This window comes from Symphodus melops, assembly GCF_947650265.1.
Source record: "Symphodus melops genome assembly, chromosome: 1".
Lineage (NCBI taxonomy): Eukaryota > Metazoa > Chordata > Actinopteri > Labriformes > Labridae > Symphodus > Symphodus melops.
This window is the reverse complement of record NC_136691.1, coordinates 12853876-12861116: the sequence shown is the minus strand read 5'-3', so window position 1 is coordinate 12861116 and position 7241 is coordinate 12853876.

Sequence of the window (7241 nt, the reverse complement as noted above, 5' to 3'; positions counted from 1 at the left end):
ACTCTGTTGCTGAGTTATTAAATATGTCAGAGTAACAAACTAACTAATGGAATGACACACAGCTTTTCTTTAAGCCTGACTCACTGACGGCCTGACAAAGATATAAAAACAGCCATTAAAACACTTATTCAGGGAGATGATGCTTTAGCTTCAGACTGTCGGGTCAGACGGCATTAGAAATGAGGAGCTGCGCTCCAGACACCTCATGCATTTTTAACCAATCAATATCCTCTTTTCTACATCTCCATCTGCTTCTCTATCTCTACAATTCTCTCTTCTATTTCCCTTTCATTCCAACAGACCTTGTCTCTGCTGTTAATTTTCTATTTACTGTAATCCCTCTTTTTCTGTCTTCCTCTGTGGTCTTTTCTCCTTGAACTGCAATAGATTAATTGGTCTTGTGCCTCTCATCTCATTCTTTCTTATCTCTCCGTCCATGTCTAGCCCTGATATTTATCTTATCTCAGCCTTATGTTGTTTTTCACTTTGTTTTTAACTTGCTCCAGCCCAAAGCTCTCTCTGCCTTCATACTCCCTTCTGTGTGCTACATGACATCAGTGAATAGGTTAGTAGCGATTTTCAACATCTGACTAACTTAACAAACTGTCTGTCCTGGTTTCACTTGTAGTTACAATGAGGACAGAGTCTGTCTAAGCCTCAAAGCACAGACCCCAAAGTGAACATGTCAAAGTCAGAAAAATAATAATATCAGACGATCTAAGGGTCAGTTACTCAAAAGCAAAAGCATTTAATTTTATTTATTCCATAGTTCTTCACAGTATTCGTACATAAAATTACCGTATATTGCTGATGTCTCTGCTGCCAGCTCTTTACTTTTATTTTAAAGGACAATTATTTACAGTGTAGAGAGCTAGAAAGTTTGTGTGTCATGGAGATCATGACTTTTTAAAATCAAATCACCAATGCCTCTCTTTGGTGGCATTGTTGGCGCAGTATTTGGTGCATGAGGGGGGCTGTGGTCCTTTAGCCTGGGTTAAAAAACTATGACTCTCTTTGAATATTACAATAATATTTTACATTTTGTAAATATGATAATGGGACCTAAAGCCTGTTATACTCTACATTAAACATTTAGACTCCACTCTTGATAAATGATGACAAATGCACTCAATTCTATCGATGTGCCTTGAGCTACTGCTGCAATATCCATATCTAATAGCACTAACATTTCTGCCTCCAAGCACATATACACAAACACACACACACACACACACACACACACATACACACACACACACACAGGGCAGCTTGGACAACGTCTCCTCAGAGAATAAGCGCAAAAAAATAGAATTAGTGTGTGATTCATAGTAAAACATGTCTTAAGCCATGCCGTAGAAAAAGCATACTGTACACACAAACTAAAGGTGCCTTTTGTTCATGTATGTTATCCTGTAGAAATACTCCACTTTTCAATGTTGTGTTTTGGACACTTTCTTAGACATTCTTAAGGATACTTCTAAAATAGTTGTGTTTGTGGTGCTGTATTTTTCTTTTGTATTTCTGTGTCCTTGCTTACATTTAACAAGGTGAACTCAATATTGTGTTGAGGGTCATTATTGACTAAACTCTTTCGCTGCACAATTTCAAAGTCAAAGAAAAAACACACTTTAGGGAGGGGAGGAATAGAAAAAAGGTCAAATCAAAGAGCTTATAGTAATCACCCTATGCTTTTATAATCATATGGATAAAGATACCTTGGCACACTCAGGAATATGCCGGAAGCCAAATGAAATGATTATATAACACATATTATATAATGACAAAATTAATCATGATCACTGAAGATTAAATTCCTTAAAACCAGAAACAACATTTTAAATAGGATGATAATCATTCATTGTTCACATTCTATTTCCAGTGTGAAAATGTGTCTTTATATTCCTCTTTCTTAAACTTGACAAGTTGAAGATGTGCAATGTTCTACTTACAGTATTTTATAAAGATTTCAGGAAGTTAGGAAAGTCTAGCATCAGATCTTGTTTCTGTTTGTTGTTAACTTAATTGATCTCAGTGTATTTATTAGTTAGCAGAAATAAGTCATCAGGTAAGAAAGGTTATAAATACTAATGTCCAAAAAAATGTTAAATGGGGATATTCTGTCTGTGCACAGATAATGGATGGATGGACTGATAACCAGACCAAGGCTAGGTTGCTAACTGTAACATACAACATACAACATACATCCTATGCTGAGTTGTGGCATCTTAAAGTTTTGAGGTCACCACTCACCATTTCTGGGTGTAATATCCACTCTCTATTTAAATGGCCAGTCCAGCAGAGAATAAACAGCCTTTGTTATTAACAGTAACATACAAGACCCCTTTTATAAAAGCCCTATTTCCATCGAGCAGTTCAGTTTGGTTCGTTTCGGTACGGCACGCATTTTGTGATGTTTCCATAGACTAAAGCCGGTAAAGATCCCCAAATAACCGACCTGTACTGTACCTTCTGTTTGGGTGCCAAGACTATCGAGCTGAACCTAAGGGGGGCGCTACACACTGCAGTCCGTTGATTGGTCGAAAGAATTGTCACTTCCCATGTGACAGCGGCAAACACAACCCTGCCTTGTTTAAATAGTCGATTGTTTGTTGGTCTGTATTTCTCCTCCCCGTACACAGCCTTTTCTGCAAAGCTTGATTGTGTTTGGTAATAAAGAGCCACATGCCAGTGACAAAGTCGATGAATTGCTGGATGTCTTCCATCGTTGGTCTTTTTTTGTGTCACGTTTTTCTCCTTTGCTGAATTTATTAGTTAGCGGATAGCTGTTAACGGTTAGCTGCTATCATGTGACACTATTACATAGCTGACGCGGCAATCACCATCCAGCTTACAAGCTGCCGACCAAAGAGGGCACGGTTGGCTGTGGAAACGCAAATAGCATCAGGCCTTACTGTACCAAACTGTACTGATCCATACCGGACTGCTGTGTTAAAACAGGGCTATACTGTTTTATTGAGTACTTGCCAATAGAGAAAGAGCAGGGACATACATTTACCATGCCAGGAAAATGACTGCATAATAATGAATAGGGTGAATCAGAGGGGATTTAGAAGTGGGTACATGGAGACTGAAAAATAAGTGGGTATACTCTGTACACCTGCCCAAAAAATAAGTATTCAGTTACTTTTGGCATCAGTGTGACCAGAACTTGATGCTTAAAGACAACTTTATTGTCAATTTTAAAGGAGGACTCTGTAACTGTGACAGGTGTTGTTGAATGAAAACCAACAGTCAACATTGATTTCGATGAATGGACATCTATGTGAAAATGAAAATATATTTGTGTTTCTTGATTTGGTAAAATGTTCCAAGAAAAGTCCAATTGAATTTGAGTTTGTTAGCTGAATAGATTATTTTCTTCATCAGCATATTGTGATTTATGAGGAAAACCCCCCCCCCAAAAAACAGCAACTTTGTGATCAATACAAATTTGAATGATCCAACTTTTTGTGTCAGTGGATTTCTTGTCTAAAATAAAGCTTTCTTATTCTCGGCTGGGGAGCATGACAAACTTTACAGTGCTTGTTGCTGGCAGAGCCAGTATTAGACAGAAAGACTGTGATGCTGAAAGCAGAGTGCCTCTATGAGGAACACATGAGGTGTTCAGCCAACTACTGTAAGCTGTTCATTTAAGGCACTGGCACGTGAACAGATTTAGAGAAAGTTGCCAAAATATTGTTGCAGTTTGGACCTCATAATTAGTTTTGCAGCCAGCTACAAGTTGGTCCAGAGTCAGCTATTTGAATGTGATAGGCCTACATTAAGGCAATCAAGAAATCTTTCTATTTATTTCTCTGCCCTGAAAAACAGGATGAACATGTTAGTCACATGGCCTAGCACTTGAAACACTGTCCGCGCTGAACACTTCTTGTTCTTTTGAATAAACATGCACCAAGATTAGACTGGACAAATAAAAGCTAAAGTAAAAGATGATTGTGCTGACCAGAATGCTAACCTCCTTGTTAGCTTGATGGTCCTGCACTCTGGGTGGTAGCTAGCAGGTGAATGGAATTTAAAAAAAAATCATTTAGATGCAATTTTTTAGAAGATGGCTTATCCTTTTAAGAAAATGAGACGTATTACTAGTGAACCCAGAGTCACAGTCTGCGTACAAATAACACGACATTACACTTTCAAATTACGTGCCATGCGCCAAATTGCAATTTTTCGTGCATATCCCTGCCACTAACTTTTAGCGAGTGGAAGCGCACGCTATACCTTTCAATGTCATGTCGTCACCAGCGAAGTAGCGTGACAGTACAAGAATGTACACAACTTTCGTCAGGAGTCAAGGGGTTACCCATACCAGAATCCACTACTTAACCATTCAGGATGTGCTGCAAGTCAGTCTGCTGGTTAGGTTTAGGACAGGGAGGGGCCAAAGAAAACTATTCTAACCTCTCCAAATCCCTTTTCCTAACATTAACCAGTCGGTATGTTTTGAAGGGCGTATCATATGCACACAAAATTGCAATTTGGCGTATGCATGGCACGTGATTTGAAAGTCAAAAGTCTTATTATTTGTACGCAGATTGATAAGACCGGGTTGTATTAGTCTTTGCTATTTTGCATAACAATAGACTTTGATATATAATATATGGGAAGCTACGTGAAAAAAATAGTGATTAAAACATAAACATCTTGGTTTCTCCTCTCTCTTTTATTGACAGTTGTTTTTTGTTAAAACAGAAAATGTTAAGGTAATCTACTCTTAGTTGTCCTATCGTTGATTGGAATTCTATTTTGGCCTGAATGCATTAAAGGTAACTCTTTATTCTTTGTTAAATCCTCTAACACCGATTTGTCCTTTCACTTCTCCCTCCATCTTACTCTCTGTATCAAGTTGTATCTAACTTTGATTTTTCCTCTTTTTTTTTTTGTGGTAAAATGTAGATATGACTCTTCAGCCAATGTAACATTCATTGAGACTATTTCTGCTGCTGGCTCTGCAGTTAGATAGTTTACGGATTGGACAAGGTGTGGGAGGCAAAGAATGGCAGAAAGCCTGTGTGTGTGTGTGTGTGTGTGTGTGTGTGTGTGTGTGTGTGTGTGTGTGTGTGTGTGTGCGTGCGTTTGTGCATGCGCGCTGATAGGAGGCAGAAAGAGCAGTAGGCATCTGGTGACATCTGGTCTCGGCAGATAAAGTAATAAACACGTACTGTCTCTCTATCTGGATGGAGGTGCAGTCTATCCCTTCCTCTCTCTCTCTTTATCTGTCACTTTCTCTCTCCTCCAAAATCAATTTCAAATAAGCTTTATTGACATGACAGGAAAGCAGCAGTCTGTTGGCAAAGCATGTAAAGTTTTTCAAATGAAGTACGAGACTGCTATGCCAGGTGAGCTCCATTCTCTTCAGTTTTATGCTGACAGGGCCTGGAAGTCTTTTGAGTCTCAAGACGAATAAAAAAAACTGTTACTGTGTGATCTAAAGAGTATTTCTATGACTCCTCAACTTGCAGAGGAATCCAAGAGATATGACGAAAGTTCCAGATTGTAGAGTGATAGTACTTTTCCATGCCCAAGGATTTGACTAATTTCCTGTTCTTGTTCCTTTTTGATTTGTTTGTTGGTGCAGTAACGCACCTCCCCACAGCACCTTTTGATCCATTAAAAGGGGTAACTTTACAGGTCAAAAGAATTCATCAGCAGCAGATGTGGCTCAGTGTACAGTGGTACAGTTGGTCATCTTACTACTGGAAGATCAGGGGTTTGATCACAGTTCCCGTCTACATGACAAAGTTTCCTTGTGCTAGACATTTGAATTTCTCCCGAGTGGCATAATCACCTGAAATGTTAATGTGTATTAGTGGGATTACTTAATGCTGATGGTAACTTTATAAAGCTAGCTGTATCTAATATCTGCAGATTAATTTCTTGGAAAAAAGTTGCTTGGTCTATAAAATAATCTCATTATTTCATCTACATCTTTTTCAATGGGTTAACTCATAAGTCCGTTATGGAAATGTCTGAGGTGCATTTATTGAGGTAATTTTGATTGTAATTGTTCCCCAGCCACAAAATCTGTAAGGAGATTTTTTTTCTATGAATTTTGGAATGTCTCCTTATATTGGATATTAATTCATATTCACTGTACTTTGACTGTGTGGGACGTTGGGACTGTTAACGACAACATTTGTAGTTTGAACTTTAAACTGCATACAATTATGAAAGATGTACCTTTTTCAAAGAATGTTTTTCTTTCTTTTTTTCATGAAGGGGTTCTAGTTTAATTGATATCATTTTTTATTTAATCACAATTTAACATTAACCCTTCAGATGCATGTTTTAACAGCTCTTTTGAATTATATACTAAAATTCAATATTGTAATATATTTTCCTTTCAATTTAAAGTTCAAAATACAAATCTTAACATTCCCAACAAAGGCATGTCTTGATATGTTTCAATTTTCTCTATAAGATTACTTTAAAATATCTTGATTATGTAAGAACTGCTGCTGGTTCGTGTGATGTTTTCCTGAACCACTCATTGATAATTACATTGTTTCAGCGCAGACTTCAGATTGTGATCCTAGATCAGTTCATATTCTCAGTGACAGATCCACTCACACAGACCATTCTTGAGAGGTTTTCTGCTCAGAGCAGACACACCCCTGCCTTACCAGTGGGGGTCTCACACTCCGGCCAAGTTGGCTTGGTAAGAAGCCTTTGTGCATGAAAATCAGAGGGACGGATGATTACGAAAGCCAGAGACATGACCAAGAAAGGCACATATAACTAGCAGTAATCTAAAAAGAGAGAGGGATAGATGCTCAAAGTAGAATAGGGAAAAAATGAGTGAAAATATGGGCAGATGGAGGTGGATGGATGACTGAGTATAGGTAAGATTAATTGAAGAAGGGATGGATGGGTGGATGCTTTGACACATTGCCCCGGGGAATCAGCCATTATACATGCGACTGTCACTCAAGATTAGCGGCATAATTAAACTCCTGTCGCACTGTGTGTGTGTGGTATAGTGTGTGTATGTGCATTTGTTTATGTGTGTAATGTGTTGTGTTGTTCTCTTGGGTGTGTGTGGGAGGGGTGGGTTGTGACAGAGATTGATGGTGAGGGGAAAGAAGGCCATTATGTTGTATAGCTAAAGCAGTGATAGCCTCTACACCTCTGTGTCTGTTTAAACTGCTGGCCGGTTTATAGGCGTGGCACAAGTGACCCCACAACACGCACACACAAATGTTCCCATCTTTAATTGGGGGGAC